The 20,004-nt window shown below is 35.2% G+C and overlaps 1 long non-coding RNA gene across 1 annotated transcript in view; it reads left to right on the forward strand.

Annotated features, from left to right (window-relative positions):
* Positions 1–20,004, forward strand: part of LOC122221311 — a 116,332-nt gene that overhangs the window by 45,928 nt on the left and 50,400 nt on the right. Inside the window, exon 2 of the long non-coding RNA XR_006203154.1 lies at positions 7,173–7,322. This is a non-coding gene — a long non-coding RNA (uncharacterized LOC122221311). The remainder of the gene's footprint in view (positions 1–7,172; positions 7,323–20,004) is intronic.

Consider the following 20,004-nt stretch of genomic DNA (forward strand, 5'->3'; position numbering starts at 1 on the left):
AAATGTATAGTTTAACATAAGTAGAATTGATATGAGTTTGTCTTTCTACTCAGTCACCTGGAATCCTTTCCATTATTTTCCATATTTGGAGTGGGGGGATCAGTATTGAGACAGTTTTTATATTTTAATACTTGGCTTATTTGATTTTACAGATACTTAAGTATTATTGTAAATGAGGATTTTTCTCATTATGTCTTTTAAATGGTTGGTTTCTATAGATATAATGAGACTATTTTTAAATGTTATTTACGTTAACTACTTTGTTTTATATATTTTGTTTTAGTTCATTTCCTTAGATTTTCCATATATACAACTTTCAAACAACAATAAATATCAAGACTTTTTAGGGAATGTAGGAAAAGACACGCTCATCCTGGCACAAGCTAAAGTGTGTTTAAGAACCAACCATCATATGCTGGGAGGGTACATCTTGTATATAGCATGAGCAGGACCAGAAGTCACAGAAAAGCTGAACTAACAGATATCCAGACCTCCTTGTCTTTGCAATTTTCAGCAGTATGAAACAAGGATACATTAATATACCCAACTCCAAATTTGTTTTTGTAATTTATTACACAGTCTTTGGAAATTTTCTAATAATTTAGAATAGATTTGCTTGACATATTATTCTTTTTGATAATATCCTTAGTTTAGAATGTATGTATTTAATATTTATATTAGTATGAAATATACAGAATTGGTATTTTGTTAGCCATTACATTTTAAAACCACTTTCAAATGTAGTTTTAATATTAAGGTAAACTATATTAATCTGAAAAATAAGATTTTTACAAATTTATATTTAATTTCAGTCAAATAAACATCACTGTGTAAATATACTGTGATTTTATTGTTGAAGTGATTTAAATAGGAGCAAATTTCAGTTTAAAGAATTGTTTTAGATTGATTGGCATTATTGAATAAAGTGAGCGTTAGACATTCATGGCCCTTCCTCTCTCCCTTCCCCACCCCCCCTTGCCTCTTGCCTCTTGCCTCTTGCCTCATGCCTGTTGCCTCTTCCCTTTCCTTCCTTTTTTTTGTCAACTTAGCTAAAAACTCTTCCAACTATCACACTAGAAGCTAAAAATTTCAGACACTTGCTTTCCTCACCCCTTTTATGTCTAGAATACAAGTACCAGATCCTACTTTAGCAGAAGCTTTAGGGAAAAGCAGGAAGGGGCATACTCCATCTGGCATATATGGCAAGAGAGAATATGTCTTCGCTCAGTTTCTAGGGGCAGGAGTGATTCTGACACTAATAATACCTAGTATTATCATTAGGTGACCCTAACTGCAGGGTCCAGATGTGGGCGGTTATTGTGTAACCTATGACATTGGTTTGTGTGTCAGACTAGTTCTACAACACAGTCCAAAAGTGGTATTCCTGACTGTCGTTTGAAACCTAAATCTCTGGTCCTTTACTGATTCTATGAACTTTCAACCATCCTCTAATAAATTACCATCTCTCATAATCTAACTGTTAATTTAATTGGAACATAACTGTTCCAATTGCTTTCATTAAAAAGTGCTAAATATCTGTACTGTAAATCAGTACTTCTTAACCTTTGCACTATTGAAAGCTCAGAGCAGATTATTCATTTTTGGGAGCTAGTGAGTGGCTGTCCTCTACGTTATGGGATATTTATCAGCCTTTACCTACCAGTGCCAGTAGCATATTCCCATTTGTGAAAATCAAAATGTTTCAAAGACATTGTCGCATGTCTCCTGAGACAGAATAGCCCTCACCTCAATTGAGAAACACTACTACAAATATATTGATAGTTAACAGAAAGGAAAATTGGATGATATGATACATAACTGTGAAATTTTTTTCATTAAATAGGTTTCGACTTCAGTAAATAAATATGAAAATATAATCATTGAGAATCATATAATCATGAGGGTAAAATTAATTAAAATATTTATAAAATTTAATCTAAAATATATGTATTATTAAAGGAAAACAGGTGAGATACACTGTATCTCTCAGAGTAAAATTAAATCTAAATTCTCCAGTGAGTAGTTCAGAGAATGTTCTTTGGCATTCCTAGGATTATCATTAGAGATTTAACAGTAACAGAAATAATTGCCAAGAATATTAAATCAATATTTTATGCTCTTTGTTCCTCAATTATGTGCCTATTTGCACAAAATATTTCCAGTTTATTTCCAATCCCTAAGTGTATTTTTATTTGTATTAACACTCTGTTAGTGACTTAACCTTACCATATATTTGAACATTGGATCATTTCCATTTTTTTCTCACTATTATAATAACACGAATAATTTCATTCATTGTACTTTTCTATACTTTCCATATTTGAATTTATTTCCTCACAATAGAATATCCAAAGTAAATCGTCAGATTAATAAATTTAGACTATTTAAAGATCTTAAAACAATCTGTATAAGTGTACATTAATATTAGTGTTATTCCAGTTCAAGTCTACAAACAATATATAAGAATTTCTACTTTACTATGACCTTAGTATAATTAGATCGTTTTCTATTGTTTACAGCAGGTGACTGACTCATTATGTAAATGTTTTTGGTTAGACACCAGAATAATACGGTACAATCAAATTATGAAGTCCAGCAGATGTTTTAAGAGATTAACAAACCTCTTGTGGAATCCAGCTCTTTAATACATCTATCAGTAAATTTTATATGGATAAATTATATATATGGATAAATATTTTGTGTAAAACTATATTTATATATATTTATAAATATACATATTTTAAAATTTTTAATGTTTATATTAGAAAGAGCATGAGTTGGGGAGGGGCAGAGAGAAAGGAAGACACAGAATCTGAAGCAGGCTCCAGGCTCCGAGCTGTCAGCACAGAGCCAGATGCATGGCTCAAACCTATGAAATGTGTGATCATGACCTGAATGGAAGGCTGAAGTCAGGCACTCACCCAATTGAGTGACCTAGGCGTCCATATATATACATATATACATACGTATATGTATATATATATATATATATATACATATATACATATATGTATATATATATATACGTATGTATATATGTATATATATGTATGGAGCACACACACACACAGAAATATTAATGGTTCTTTGGTTTGCTGTTTTTATCTTAAATAATGTTTTATTTAATGTTTGTTTATTTTGAGAAAGAGAGTGCGTACCCGAGCTCCATGTTGTCAGCGCAGTTCATCATCTTGAATTAAAACAACAACAACAACAACAACAACAACAACAACAACAAAAGCACAATATCAACAGTGAGAGAAATCCAGTCTCTCTATAAACGGAGGCCCTTCATAATTTGAAATGAGTTGTGAACATTTGAGAAAGAAACTTTACTTCTCATTTTAATTGCTTTTTATGTCAATCTCTATTCATATCCAAGACTATAACATCTTGAATTCATTTTGCCTGCTGACATGAGAGTTGACAACTTAGAGACATTTATTTTTTGTGTGTGTGTGGTAATGTATACATAGCATAACATTTACATCGTGCCCATTTTTCAGTGTACAGATTTGTGGCATTGAGCATATTCACATTGCTGTGTAACTATCACCATCATTCTTATCCAGAATTTGTCTTCTCCAATCAAATGCTAACTCCCTTTAACTCTCCCCCTATCCCTTGGCACTGCCATTCTACCTTCTGCCTCTATGAATTTGCGACTCTAGGAACCTTGTAAAATCAGTCATACAATCACAATTTCCTTTTGTGGTTACCTTAAATCACTTATCTAATATTTTCAATGGTGTAGCATGTGTAAGAACTGCCTTCCCTTTTAAGACTGAAAAATACATATATCACATTTGGTTTGCCATTCATCTGTTGGATACTTAAGTTACTATGAGCATTCGGCTTACGAATAGTGCTGTTATGAGCATGAGTATACAAACATCATGTTTGAGTCTCTGCCTTTACTAATTGTGGAGATATATCCAGAAGTAGAATTGTTGGATCATCAACAGACATCCTTTTAATTCATCATTTTTGCAAGTTATTTTCTTGATTTAAAGAGCACAGCATACCTCTTTTTTATACTATAGAAAAGTTTACCACTTCTCTAAAGACAACACAAAGTTCTTGACTAAATGGGGGTGGAAGTGTATTTACTTACTTATTTACTTAGCTAACTTATTATCTATTACTATATATTACTTAGCTATTATTACTTACTAATCAGTAATTAGTAAGTAATATATAGCACTCTTTCAAAAGAAATTGACAGCCAGGTGTTCATATCTTGACTCACAGGGAATATATTTAATTAGGTTATTCTCTTAGTTCAACATCCTTCAGACTAACTTTTTGGGTAAAAATAACTTAGTTTAGATACCTGTTTTGACTGATGTTAAAAAGATACAACTTTATTTGGCCAATTTGCTATTATGGAAAAGGTCAGAAATGGATAATCAAAACCACTTTCCAATAAAGCAGGGGGTTAGTGCTGGAAAGGAATAACAAAGCATGGTCAACCAATGCAGAAACTGGAAGTCACATGAAAATATTATTTGAAAATCATTCTTTTAATATTATCTTCATACAGATTGATTTTGGAAAATGAAAAACACAGATAATGTGTTGTCTCAGGGCCAACTTGGGTTCAGGTCATGATCTCATGGTCTGTGAGTTGGAGCCCCGCGTCAGGCTCTGTGCTAACAGCTCAGAGCCTGGACCCTGCTTCAGATTCTGGGTCTCCCTCTCCCTCTGCCTCTCCCCACTCATATTCTGTGTGTGTATGTCTGTCTCAAAAATAAACATTCAAAAATTTTTTTAAAAAAAAGAAAGAAAATGGCAATTATCAATACATCCATTGCCCAGTGTTAGCCACTATTAACTATTTGGCATATTTTTTCTAGTCATTGTTATATAGACTTAAAGAAATTAAAATTAACCCAAGTGGATAAAACATATGTATTCTTTATCCATCATTCAAAAAGTAGAAAAGGTACAGATAAAAATTATGTAGTAATTTTAGTGTTCGATAATAATCCTTGTTATAGTTCATTGAATCTCTCTCTGCAGATTGTAACAAATATATCTGTTACAATGAAATTTTACTTTGAAGTGCTATTTACAACTTAAAAATACTACTATGTCATAGCACCTGGATGGCTCAGTCGGTTAAAAGTCCGACTTCATATCAGGTCATGATCTCAAATTTCGTTGAGTTCGAGCCCCGTGGTGGGCTCTGTGCTGACAGCTCAGAGCCTGGAGCCTGCTTTGGATTCTTTGTCTCCTCTCTCTGCCCCTGCCTTGCTCATGCTCTGTCTCTCTCACTCTCAAAAATAAACATTAAAAATAAATAAATAAACAAACAAACAAACACATACATACATACACACACACACACATACTGTGCTGAATTCCATCTATAAAAACAAGAAAGTAAAATTGAAAGAAATTTTTAATTCAGATAAATATATGTTGAAAATGGAGTTAGTTTCCTAGCTATATGATTTAGTTTCAGTAGGACTGATCAGCTCCAAGCTATTTAGGATAAGGACATTAGAATTCTTATATTTGATCCAATTTCCTCTGCCTCATTTGTTGTTAGTCATAGGTTTACAATGTCATTTATAGTGTTAACGTTTCTGTTCCACATCTAACATTTCTGTTTTGATATATCTTCTACATTAAATTTACTATTCATTAGTTCTTTTACCATTTTTTCTATTCTCCACAGTTCAACTATAATTAGCTAAATATTTTAAATTTATTTTTAAAAATAAGTTTAGTATAAAGTTTGAGCCCCGGTTTAACAGATATACAGCTTATATATATGGTGATTTAGTAAACAATAAAAGAGGTATTTTAATTTAATTTGGGGAATATAACTATTTAACTATTGAAGCATTTGAGTAGACATTTTCACAATAAATTTAGATTCATTCCTTCCCCATATACCAAGATAAAATTAACATGTATGGAGAATTTTATTGTAAATAGAATTTGTTGTACAAATGATTGGAATATATATTTTAACTTTGGAGTGGGGAAGCTTTTTCCCCTATACAGAAACTATTGGATAAAAATACGAAATACTTTCAAATGCAGAGAAAATACCATTTGTGAAATACCATTTGTAAAATTTAAAGCTGAATTTAAATATTTATGACACATATAACAACAGAATATATGCAGATATTATGATAAACGTTTTTAGAAAACAACCAATGGAATATGGACATTCACTGACTCTATTCACCAAATATCCATCTCTGTGTTAGACTCTCGTAGGATGGCACTTTATTTCCACTTGGATTAAATAAGATTATGTGATTTGAATTGGACAGGAAAATGTGTACAGAAGTGATGTGTATCATTTCTGAGCTGAAATTTTTGGCTCAACTGCATCCTCAACCCTCTATTTCAGTGGTCATGGAAATACATGTGAAGATTGAATGTTGGTCAGCCTGTATTCCTCATAGCCTATTATCAGCAAAGTTCTCAACTCATTGGTGATGTTTGGCATAGTCAACAAACAAATCTTTCTTTCTATAGACACTTGAATTATAAACCAGGGATTGAAAAAAATATATTAGAGCATAACTAGTCCTTCCTGATTGATACAGTTTCTAATAGAAGACTCAACAAAAGACAAGCCATCGAAAGTGCATTACATGTATTTTAGAACATCTTGAAATCAGTCCACATTTCAGTGTATTGTGTAATCTAGTAAAAGGATAAATGTACTACTTATGGAGCAAAAACTAGAATTAACTCACTCTTGAATAGGAATGTATTCATAGATAGGGTAAACTGACATCTTTACATCTTTTGTCTGCCAGTATCACTTAAAAAGGAATGATAGACGGGGTCACACTCTAGATTGGAAGACAGTATTGAATTGAACAAAGTGAAAAGTCTGTTTTAAATTGAAGAGACAGAACAAGTCATTACATGTGCTAGAAAATCCTTATGGTAACTCTGATGGGTAATTATGACATTCCTTTATCCCCTTCCTGAATTTTAGAGCTATCTGAAAATATCCTGATGTTCAGAGACAAGTAAATCCTTTTTTGAGGATACTTTTTCTCACTTATATCACTCAGAGGAAATCCCATGTGCATTGTGTTTCAGAGTAATGGAGAAAAATTAAAAATTTCCCTAATCAGCCAAGGATCTTTACTAGAAGATAGATTACTAAAGTTTACACTTTGTTTTCTTTTCAGGATTAAAGTCCTTTAAACTGCAGAAGTATTAGATCACTGCCAATTTATCAACAAAACAAAGTAAGGAGCCTCTTTCAAACAATCACCTCATAATTTTTCTTAAATAACTGAAGAAGCAAGTTGTAAGCTCAGCTACTATATATGCAAAAGGTAAATATATAATTTAATTGCTTTCTCCCATATTTGTATTAACTACTTAGAAACAGTGACAGATAAACCACAACATACATGTATGTGTATATATAGAGATTCTAATTACTTATAATTATGAACATTTCACTGTTTAATTTTCATATATATATATTTTGGTGTATATATTCAAACTTTCATGGAATTTAAAAAACAAGAAAAGATAAACAAGTCAAAACATACCAGTGAGAGTCATCTCTGATTTTGATTCTTTTTGATATTTCATCTTGAGATAATTGTGTCTATGTGTGTGTGTGTGTGTGTGTGTATATGCATATATGTGTATGTGTATATGTATATGTGTGTATATGTACATATATATGTGTGTGTAAAAATTTGAAGATAATTGTATGTAATACATATATGTTATCCATCTCTTGAGGATTCATTCTCTTTTTTTTTCAGTATATGAAGTTTATTGTCAAATTGGTTTCCATACAACACCCAGTGCTCATCCCAAAAGGTGCCCTCCTCAATACCCATCACCCACCCTTCCCTCCCTCTCACCCCCATCAACCCTCAGTTTGTTCTCAGTTTTTAACAGTCTCTTATGCTTTGGCTCTCTTCCACTCTAACCTCTTTTTTTTTTTTTTCCTTCCCCTCCCCCATGGGTTTCTGTTAAGTTTCTCAGGATCCACATAAGAGTGAAACCATATGGTATCTGTCTTTCTCTGTATGGCTTATTTCACTTAGCATCACACTCTCCAGTTCCATCCATGTTGCTACAAAGGGCCATATTTCATTCTTTCTCATTGCCACGTTGTACTCCATTGTGTATATAAACCACAATTTCTTTATCCATTCATCAGTTGATGGACATTTAGGCTCTTTCCATAATTTGGCTATTGTTGAGAGTGCTACTATAAACATTGGGATAGAAGTGCCCCTATGCATCAGTACTCCTGTATCCCTAGGGTGAATTCCTAGCAGTGCTATTGCTGGGTCATAGGGTAGGTCTATTTTTAATTTTTTGAGGAACCTCCACACTGTTTTCCAGAGTGGCTGCACCAATTTGCATTCCCACCAACAGTGCAAGAGGGTTCCCGTTTCTCCACATCCTTTCCAGCATCTATAGTCTCCTGATTTGTTCATTTTGGTCACTCTGCCTGGCGTGAGGTGATATCTGAGAGTGGTTTTGATTAGTATTTCCCTGATGAGGAGCAACATTGAGCATCTTTTCATGTGCCTGTTGGCCATCTGGATGTCTTCTTTAGAGAAGTGTCTATTCGTGTTTTCTGCCCATTTCTTCACTGGGTTATTTGTTTTTCAGGTGTGGAGTTTGGTGAGCTCTTTATACATTTTGGATACTAGCCCTTTTTCCGATATGTCATTTGCAAATATCTTTTACCATTCCGTTGGTTGCCTTTTAGTTTTGTTGGTTGTTTCCTTTGCTGTGCAGAAGCTTTTTATCTTCATAAGGTCCCAGTAGTTCATTTTTGCTTTTAATTCCCTTGCCTTTGGGGATGTGTCACGTAAGAAATTGCTACGGCTGAGGTCAGAGAGGTCTTTTCCTGCTTTCTCCTCTAGGGTTTTGATGATTTCCTGTCTCACATTCAGGTCCTTTATCCATTTTGAGTTTATTTTTGTGAATGGTGTGAGAAAGTGGTCTAGTTTCAATCTTCTGCATGTTGCTCTCCAGTTCTCCCAGCACCATTTGTTAAAGAGACTGTCTTTTTTCCATTGGATATTCTTTCCTGGTTTGTCAAAGATGAGTTGGCCATACGTTTGTGGGTCTAGTTCTGGGGTTTCTATTCTATTCCATTGGTCTATGTGTCTGTGTTTGTGCCAAAACCATGCTGTCTTGATGATTACAGCTTTGTAGTAGAGGCTGAGGTATGGGATTGTGATGCTTCCTGCTTTGGTCTTCTTCTTCAAAATTACTTTGGCTATTCGGGGCCTTTTGTGGTTCCATATGAATTTTAGGATTGCTTGTTCTAGTTTCAAGAAGAATGCTGGTGCAATTTTGATTGGGATTGCATTGGATGTGTAGATAGCTTTGGGTAGTATTGAGATTCTGACAATATTCTTCCAATCCATGAGCACAGAATGTTTTTCCATTTCTTTATATCTTCTTCAACTACCTTCATAAGCTTTCTATAGTTTTCAGCGTACAGATCTTTTACATCTTTGGTTAGATTTGTTCCTAGGTATTTTATGCTTCTTGGTGCCATTGTGAATGGGATCAGTTTCTTTATTTGTCTTTCTGTTGCTTCATTGTTAGTGTATAAGAATGCAACTGATTTCTGGACATTGATTTTGTATCCTGCAACTTTGCTGAATTCATGTATGAGTTCTAGCAGACTTTCGGTGGAGTCTATCGGATTTTCCATGTATAATATCATGTCATCTGCAAAAAGTGAAAGCTTAACTTCATCTTTGCCAATTTTGATGCCTTTGATTTCCTTTTGTTGTCTGATTGCTGATGCTAGAACTTCCAACACTATTTTAAACAACAGCAGTGAGAGTGGACATTCCTGTCGTGTTCCTGATCTCAGGGAAAAAGCTGTCAGTTTTTCCCCATTGAGGATGATGTTAGCTGTGGGCTTTTCATAAATGGCTTTTATGATCTTTAAGTATGTTCCTTCTATCCCGACTTTCTCTAGGGTTTTTATTAAGAAATTTTGCTGAATTTTGTCAATGGTCTTTTCTGCATCGATTGAGAGGATCATATGGTTCTTCTCTTTTTTTTTATTAATGTGATGTATCACGTTGATTGATTTGCGAATGTTGAACCAGCCCTGCATCCCAGGAATGAATCCCACTTGATCATGGTGAATACTTATTTTTATATGCTGTTGAATTCGATTTGCTAGTATCTTATTGAGAATTTTTGCATCCATATTCATCAGGGATATTGGCCTGTAGTTCTCTTTTTTTACTGGGTCTCTGTCTGGTTTAGGAATCAAAGTAATACTGGCTTCATAGAATGAGTCTGGCAGTTTTCCTTCCCTTTCTATTTCTTGGAATAGCCTGAGAAGGATAGGTATTATCTCTGCTTTAAACGTCTGGTAGAACTCCCCTGGGAAGCCATCTGGTCCTGGACTCTTATTTGTTGGGAGATTTTTGATGACTGATTCAATTTCTTTGCTGGTTATGGGTCTGTTCAAGCTTTCTATTTCCTCCTGATTGAGTTTTGGAAGCGTGTGGGTGTTTAGGAATTTGTCCATTTCTTCCAGGTTGTCCAGTTTGTTGGCATATAATTTTTCATAGTATTCCCTGATAATTGTTTGTATCTCTGAGGGATTGGTTGTAATAATTCCATTTTCATTCATGATTTTATCTATTTGGGTCTTCTCCCTTTTCTTTTTGAGAAGCCTGGCTAGAGGTGTGTCAATTTTGTTTATTTTTTCAAAAAACCAACTCTTGGTTTCATTAATCTGCTCTACAGTTTTTGTAGATCCTATATTATTTATTTCTGCTCTGATCTTTATTATTTCTCTTCTTCTGCTGGGTTTGGGGTGTCTTTGCTGCTCTGCTTCTATTTCCTTTAGGTATGCTGTTAGATTTTGTATTTGGGAGTTTTTTGTTTCTTGAGATAGGCCTGGATTGCAATGTATTTTCCTCTCAGGACTGCCTTTGCTGCATCCAAAGCGTTTGGATTGTTGTATTTTCATTTTCGTTTGTTTCCATATATTTTTTAATTTCTTCTCTGATTGCCTGGTTGACCCATTCATTCTTTAGTAGGGTTTTTTTTAACCTCCATGCTTTTGGAGGTTTTCCAGACTTTTTCCTGTGGTTGATTTCAAGCTTCATAGCATTGTGGTCTGAAAGTATGCATGGTATGATTTCAATTCTTGTATACTTATGAAGGGCTGTTTTGTGACCCAGTATGTGATCTATCTTGGAGAATGTTCCATGTGCACTCGAGAAGAAAGTATATTCTGTTGCTTTGGGATGCAGAGTTCTAAATATATCTGTCAAGTCCATCTGATCCAATGTATCATTCAGGGCCCTTGTTTCTTTATTGACTGTGTGTCTAGATGATCTATCCATTTCTGTAAGTGGAGTGTTAAAGTCTCCTGCAATTACCACATTCTTATCAATAAGGTTGCTTATGTTTGTGAGTAATCGTTTTATATATTTGGGGGCTCTGGTATTCGGCGCATAGACATTTATAATTGTTAGCTCTTCCTGATGGATAGACCCTGTAATTATTATATAATGCCCTTGTTCATCTCTTGTTACAGCCTTTAATTTAAAGTCTAGTTTGTCTGATATAAGTATGGGTACTCCAGCTTTCTTTTGGCTTCCAGTAGCATGATAAATAGTTCTCCATCCCCTCACTCTCAATCTGAAGGTGTCCTCAGGTCTAAAATGAGTCTCTTGTAGACAGCAAATAGATGGGTCTTGTTTTTTTATAGATAGGGTCTTGATACCCTATGTCTTTTGGTTGGCGCATTTAGTCCATTTACATTCAGTGTTATTATAGAAAGATATGGGTTTAGAGTCATTGTGATGTCTGTATGTTTTATGCTTGTAGCAATGTCTCTGGTACTTTGTCTCACAGGATCCCCTGTAGGATCTCTTGTAGGTCTGGTTTAGTGGTGATGAATTCCCTCAGTTTTTGTTTGTTTGGGAAGACCTTTATCTCTCCTTCTATTCTAAATGACAGACTTGCTGGATAAAGGATTCTCGGCTGCATATTTTTTCTGTTCATCACATTGAAGATTCCTGCCATTCCTTTCTGGAATGCCAGGTTTCAAAAGAGAGATCAGTCACAAGTCTTACAGGTCTCCCTTTATATGTTACAGCACGTTTATCTCTAGCTGCTTTCAGAATTTTCTCTTTATCCTTGCATTTTGCCAGTTTCACTATAATATGTCATGCAGAAGATCGATTCAAGTTACGTCTGAAGAGAGTTCTCTGTGCCTCTTGGATTTCAGTGCCTTTTTCCTTCCCCAGATCCGGGAAGTTCTCAGCTATTAATTCTTTAAGTGTACCTTCAGAACCTTTCCCTCTCTCTTCCTCCTCTGGAATACCAATTATGCGTAGATTATTTCTCTTTAGTGCATCACTTAGTTCTCTAATTTTCCCCTCATACTCCTGGATTTTTTATCTCTCTTTTTCTCAGCTTCTTCTTTTTCCATAATTTTATCTTCTAGTTCACCTATTCTCTCCTCTGCCTCTTCAGTCCGAGCCGTAGTTGTCTCCATTTTATTTTGCAACTCGTTGATAGCATTTTTTAGCTCCTCCTGGCTGTTCCTTAGTCCCTTGATCTCTGTAGCAAGAGATTCTCTGCTGTCCTTTATACTGTTTTCATGCCCAGCGATTAATTTTATGACTATTTTTCTAAACTCGCTTTCTGTTATATTGTTTAAATCAGTTTTAATCAGTTCGTTAGCTGTTTTTATTTCCTGGACGTTTTTCTGAGGGGAATTCTTCCGTTTCATCATTTTGGATAATCCCTGGAGTGGTGCGGGACTGCGGGGCACTTCCCCTGTGCTCTGGTGTATAACTGGAGTTGGTGGGCGGGGCCACAGTCAGACCTGATGTCTGCCCCCAGCCCACTGCTGGGGCCACAGTCAGACTGGTGTGTGCCTTCTCTTCCCCTCCTCTAGGGGCGGGATTCACTGTGGGGTGTCGTGGCCTGTCTGGGCTACTTGCACACTGCCTTGTGTGTGCCTTGGCTTGTGGTGCTGGGGATCTGGAGTATTAGCTAGGGTGGATTGGCAAGGTGCATAGGGGCGGGAGGGGCAGGCTCAACTCACTTTTCCTTCAGAGATCCGCTTCCGGAGGGGCCCTGCTGCAGCGGGAGGGAGTCAGAGCCGCTGGAGGGATGCATCCACAGAAACACACCTTTGGGTTTTTTGGGGCAAGCAAGTTCCCTGGCAGGAACTGGTTCCCTTTGGGAATTTGGATGGGGAATGGGGAGGGAGATGGCGCTGGCGAGCGTCTTTGTTCCAGCCATGCTGAGCTCTGTTGTCTGGGTCTCAACAACTCTCCCTCCTGTTGTCCTCCAGCCCTCCCGTTCTCCGAGCAGAGCTGTTAGCTTATAACCTTCCAGATGTTAAGTCCCACTTGCTGTCAGAACATTCCGTCCAGCCCCTCCGTTTTTGCAAGCTAGACTCGGGGGTCTGCTTGACAGGCGGGCCACCCCTCCACCCTGGCTCCCTCCCGCCAGTCCGTGGAGCGCGCACCACCTCTCCGCCCTTCCTACCCTCTTCCTTGGGCCTCTCGTCTGTGCTTGGCTCCAGAGACTCCGTTCTGCTAGTCTTCTGGTGGTTTTCTGGGTTATTTAGGCAGGTGTAGGTGGAATCTAAGTGATAAGCAGGACGCATGGTGAGCCCAGTGTCCTCCTACGCCGCCATCTTCCCAGGATCCTCCAATCTTTCTTTTTTTTAATGTTTATTTATTTTTGAGAGAGAGAGACAGTGGAGCAGGGGAAAGTCAGAGAGAGGGAGACACAGAATCTGAAGCAGGCTCCAGGCTCTGAGCTGTCAGCACAGAGCCTGATGCAGGGTTCGAACCCATGAACCATGAGATCATGACCTGAACCAACGTCAGATGCTTAACCAACTGAGCCACATAGGCACCCCAGGATTCATTATTTTTAAACGTTGGCGGTTTTATTCCCTTATTTTCTGTTTGCATCAACTACATGAATTTCTAGGTAAAAATTTGAGACAACATGACTGGTTCCTAATTTATGGAAGTTATCTTCTCCTTAGGAGGTATTCCTCCCTTACGCATTAACTTCTTACTAAAATTATTGATTCTATTGTTTATAAAAATATGCATTGAAATATCATATATTCTGACAACTCAATTCTGAGTTGAATTGAAAAGTTGTCAAAACTTTCTACCTATTGGAGTTTGATTTAGGAAAAACTCTTTACCAAGATTGCCTTGGGGTGCTCAGTCTGTTGAGCATCTGACTCTTCATTTTGGCTCAAGTCATGATCCATCATGTGTGGAACCTACTTAATATTCTCTCTCTCTGCCACTCTTCACTGATATCTCTCTCTCTCTCTCTCTCTCTCTCTCTCTCTCTCTCTCTCTCCCTCTCTCTCCCTCTCCCTCTCCCTCTCCCTCTCCCTCTCCCCTTCCCTCCATCCCTCTCTCTCTCTCTGCCCCTCTCTCTCTCTCTCTCTCTCTCTCTCTGTCCATATATATCTATAGATAGATAGATAGTTATATAGTTATATATGTTAGAACTATATATATAGTTCTATATACAGTTATTTGGAAAATATACATACATATATATTTACCAGAAATAAATCTTAATTTACCTTTAGTAAAACAGAAATCACTTTTCCTAAATCAGAGACCAGGCATGGTAATTGAGTTTTGAGAGATATTAAACTAATGTTGTCTATATTCACATCTTACTAAGAAAATAAATTAATCTGTGCTAATGGAAACCATTGGAGGCCTAAAGTCAGGCTGCAACAGTTGTCGACTTTGTTATTGCATTTATCTCAGCTAAGAAACTTTCTAGAGATTTTTGCGGGAGTCAATAATACATAGCAGGTGTGATTTTGATTTAATGCAACTCAAACTGCAAAGACATTTGCTTTTATCACACAAGTGTGAGGTCAAGAGTGTAGTATAATTGGTGATTATAAAAGAGTTAAACTAACTGTCTCAAAAAGTATCTGACACTGCCTAATACTCTCTGCCTTCTAGAAATGATATGTTAGTTTTTGAAAAATTAAGCATTGAGTTCTAATAATGAATTACTATGATAATCACAATGATATTTTAGTTAAAATGTATTAAACAAAATTTTTATTGAAATATGCATGCTATGAAGCTGGTAGCAAAATTATGCTGTGACATCTGTTCTTTTATGTACAAAGTAATTAATACATGAAGTCACAGTTACCTCTACTTGTATCGTAAGCTATAGAGATAGTGATCTCATCGTTGGCAGGCCAATAATATAGAAAGTGACATGGTGGCAAGCTGGGTTTTCTTTGAAGTATAAATCTGACATTTACTTTGAAAATACCAGGAGCAATGAGGGACCATAAGCCCTAACTCAATTTTCAAGAACGATAAGGTTGTATACATTGCAGTTCTTTCTTAAAGAACATTTTTCTTGTCTTTCAAATAAGTAACAGGGTTGATAGTTTGTGGTTTAAATTATTGATATTGTTTTTTCTTTTGGAATTTAGTTCCTTGAAGTCCTAGAATGTAGGAACATTAAGACATAGATATTTGGTGCCATCCCCACACTCAGTATTTCTAAGAGATTCCATTTAATCGGTTCTTTGAAAAATCCTGTGAAGAAAATTTTTAAATATTTTATAAAAGTTGAGGCACCTGGGTGACTCAAGCAGTTAAGTGCCTCTACCCCTCTCGTGCTCTCTCAGTTTCTCTTTTTCAAAACAAATAAATAAACTTAAAAAAAAACAGTTTATATAAATAAAATTTAATTTTTTTTTTAATTTTTTTAATGTTTATTTATTTTTGAAAGACAGAGAGAGACAGAGAGTGAGCAGGGAAGGAGCAGAGAGAGAGAGAGAGAGGGAGACACAGAATCCGAAGCAGGATCCAGGCTCTGAGCTGATGGCACAGAGTCCTACATGGGGCTCAAACTCAGGAGTTGTGAGATCATGACCTGAGCCGAAATCGGATGCCCAACCGACTGAGCCACCCAGGTGCCCCATATAAGTGAAATTTTAAAACTCTAATAGGTTTCTAATATAAGTATGAATATAGAATGCCATTGACACTCTCAAAAAAAAATGAAAGCATGATTGAACTAATAGTAAGTGAAAATGGTACTGTATTTTCTAAACAAAGAGCACCATTAATATTGGTGATTTCAAATGTGTTGTCTCTGGGCTTTGATAATGGAGAGAGAAAATTACACTGAGGACTAATATTTGTCAAAGTGCATCCTGGATATTTTCTTTCACATTTTTTTCATTAAGTTTTATAATAAACCATTGAGGCAGGTATAATTAGTGTCATTTTAAAGAAGAAACAGGCTTAGAAAATTATGGTGATATTTTCAAGGGCATCAGTTAACATACTAGTAGAAATAGAATTTAAACTCAAATTGTTTGACTTGAAGTCTAGTGCTCTTTTGACTAAAAGCATTTGTTCTGCTATTTAAAAAAAAAAAGGCCTGAGTGTGACAATGAGTAGAATTTCACTCTAGAAGTGCATGTTATTGCTAATATAAAATTTTAAGTTTCTGAGACCACAGAGAAACTGAGGCACCACTTAGTGACTGTGAGTGGGCATACACATAATGGTAAGAAGCTGATCTTTTATTGGGTGAGCTTATCTATGATGTATGTGTCATGGACTGAGCTATCCATATATAAAGATCGGAGGACTTTTGAATATGATAAAGTGGACTTTGAATGTGGAAAAGTATAAAGATATATAAACAAATTTAATCAAAAGAAAAATGAAATGAGTAAATTTAAAACTTCTTTTGATGAGCAAGCCTCCTCTTGATAACTTTGGGCAAGTTACTTAACCTTGCTGAAACTTAGTTTTTATCAGCTGTAAAATGTAGATGAGATAATCGCTAATTTATGGAAAATTATGAGGAATACATGTTATGAATTATGACTTTGATGGTATCAGGTTTGGTTCCTTTAGGAGGCTCTAAGAAAAAAAAATTCTTTAATCCTTGCCTATTCCAGAATCTGGTAGCTGTTGGGTTTTTTTGACTTTTGGCTGCATCACTCCAATTTATACTTCTCTTTTCTTCTTTGTCAAATCCCCCTCTGATTCCTTCTGATAAAGATTGTTATTACATTAGGATTTATCTGGATCATCCAGGATAGACTCCCCATCTTCCCGTGAAAGGTAACATAGAGAAGTTCCAATGATTAGGACCTGTATGAATTTTGGGACCATCTTTCAGTCTAAATCAAATATATGTGTATATGTGTCATCTCAATGAATCCTTTAATCACCCATATCTGGTTTGCAGTCCTTTTATCCATTTCAAATGTAAGGAAATGAAGAAACGGAGATTAAACAGAAGTTCACACAGTAAATTGCAAAGCTAGGACTCGATTCTCAAACATCTGATCCCAGTAATCACTCTGAAAGCTACACAGGTCCCAACTAAAAGAAATTCATTAGACACACAAAAGAGCCCCAAAAAGCGTGTAACAAGAAAGTTATAATGAATGTAATGTGAAACATATATGTGAGGACACAAAGGCATAAAAAATGATTGCTTTTTCATTTTAGAATCAGCAATCCATAAACAATATGCAAGACTTATTTATGATAGGAAAACAAAATGTAAATGCTGTCAAACCTGACAGTAAAGTAAATATGAATAGAAATGGGGAAGAAAATTAGATGACAAGGAGCAGTGACAATTGCTTCCTTTATAAAATGAGGGACAGTAAATCCTATAAATGCTTTTGGAACAAGAGATAATTTATTATGGAGTTAGCAAGATAATAGAAGTAAAAATTAGTGATTGAAGTGTAAAAGATTTCAATCACCAAAATAAATCTGTATTTAATGCAGAATATAATGGCCACATGGTAAGTAAATGAGGACATTTTGCTGCCTATTATTTAACATTAGGTCAATATCTGAAGCTTCACAAAAATATCAAAATGTTCATTTAATTGTAGGAAATATTGTAATCTTCAGCAAACTTTATATCACTACTTAATAAATAAGTTTAAATTCAGTTTTACAGTGTTTATTACATGGCAAAATGTAAAAGGAAGGAAAATGTTCTCTTGTGTAAATGAATGAGACACTTACTGTGACAGAGCTAATTAGGCTCTTGGGAGAATTTATGTACAGCTAATAAGAAGCAGAGCTAAATGTTGTCTTAATTTACCCTCAAGCCCTCTGCCCACAAAAAAACAAAACAAACAAACAAAAAAAAAACATTCAAGTTGCACAAATTGAGCCAACAACCATTAACCCCTCTTTTCTGGATATATCCTCATGCTAACATACAGAAATGATGCTTTATCTTCGCCAAAGAGCAACGTTTGTTTTGTTTTGTTTTTCCATGTATCTTTTAACATGTATTGAAGGTCTATTGTATTTAAAGATAAAGCAGATGCAATTCATAAATTTATTTTTTATTTGTATGGCATTCTGATTATTAATTTTACCTTTTAATACAGTATAACATAGGGTAGAAAGGATTTATAATTACCAACATTATCAAATGGGGTTAGACAAGTAATTTCAAATAATGTTTGCAAGTGTGTGCATCAGAATACCCCTTGATGTGGGACAATTTCTTTATTAACTCAAAATTTGTAATATCACTCCTAAATATGTCTGTTTTAGAAACATGCACAGAGATGTGCAAATGATAAAAGATTCACTAGAAGAATATAAATCAGATTTAGTCTAAATGACCCCACACTGGACACCAATTTACATATTTTATCTGTAAAAGCTGATGTATGTATACATATGCCAAGTGGAATAATGTTTCAAAACTGAGTATGATATTTATATCTGGGAAGATTTATATCAAGCCTCAAACTGTCTCTTTGATGGCGATCCTGAATTCTTTTCTTTTTTTTTTTTTTATGTTTACCTAGAGAGAGAGAGAGAGAGAGAGAGAGAGAGAGAGAGAGAGTGAATGGGGGAAGAGGACAGAGAGAGGGAGAGAGGGAATCCCAAGCAGGTTCTGTGCTGTCAGCACAGAGAGGCTGACAAGGGGCTCCATCCCACAAACCATGAGATTACGACCTGAGCTGAAATCAAGACTTGGATGCTTAACTGACTGAGCCACTCAGGTGCCCTGATACTGGACTATTTTCTAATTTATAGATTTCTTTATTATTTGAAGGGTTTACAATGAGTCTACATTATTTTGAAGATAAAAAGTTATTTTAGTATATTATGATAAACCTCATTAATAGAGCAATTTATATGAACTTACATGTGGCCATATAAAGTTTACATTAATAAATAAAGGGAATTGAATTTAACTTATGTGATAAAAACTAAATTATACTCTTTGGATGTTATAAATTAGCAAGCCAAAAAGTAATGCTGGTAGGAATACATATTGATGAAGTAGAACAACATAAAAGGAAAAATAGTGTATTGGTAACAATAAGCTTGAGAAAGGTTATTAAGATAAACAGGAGTGGAATGCAGGATCTACAGAGTTAGATACAGTTTAGTGTTAAATTGACAATGTTAGCTGGTGAATTCTAAGTTACTAACTGCATTGTGAAAATAAACTGTAGAGAGGAAGGGAAGGAGCTATGAATCGATAATCTTGATGATTGTGTATACACAAAACAGAAATAAACCTTCCAAAATATTAGCAGGAATTTTCTATAGATTGTGTGCTTAGACAAGTTTTCACTTCTTTTCTATAATATTTAAACTTTCCGTAATGATCCACAATACTTTCTTGAATCTTAAGTACTCAACAAAATATATTTTATACTGAAAAACTTTAAAATATAAACTACAAGGAGTTTTTCTAAGTGCATTTGAAGAAGGTCATTGGAGCTTTTTATCTGCAATTCTCTTGTACTTTTTTTTGATATTACACAATAGAGACTAATGAAGGAAAATGATTCCCTTTACCACAAATTTAAGTTACAATTAAAATGAGTGTTTAATAATGTGTGCAGAATGTGTCCCCCATTGACCACATGCCAAGGTCACTCTGAGCATTTTATTTCTGTGAAGGGATTTTACTGGAGTTTCTATTAAAAAA

The sequence above is a fragment of the Panthera leo genome, chromosome B3, assembly GCF_018350215.1.
Source record: "Panthera leo isolate Ple1 chromosome B3, P.leo_Ple1_pat1.1, whole genome shotgun sequence".
Taxonomy (NCBI): Eukaryota; Metazoa; Chordata; class Mammalia; order Carnivora; family Felidae; genus Panthera; species Panthera leo.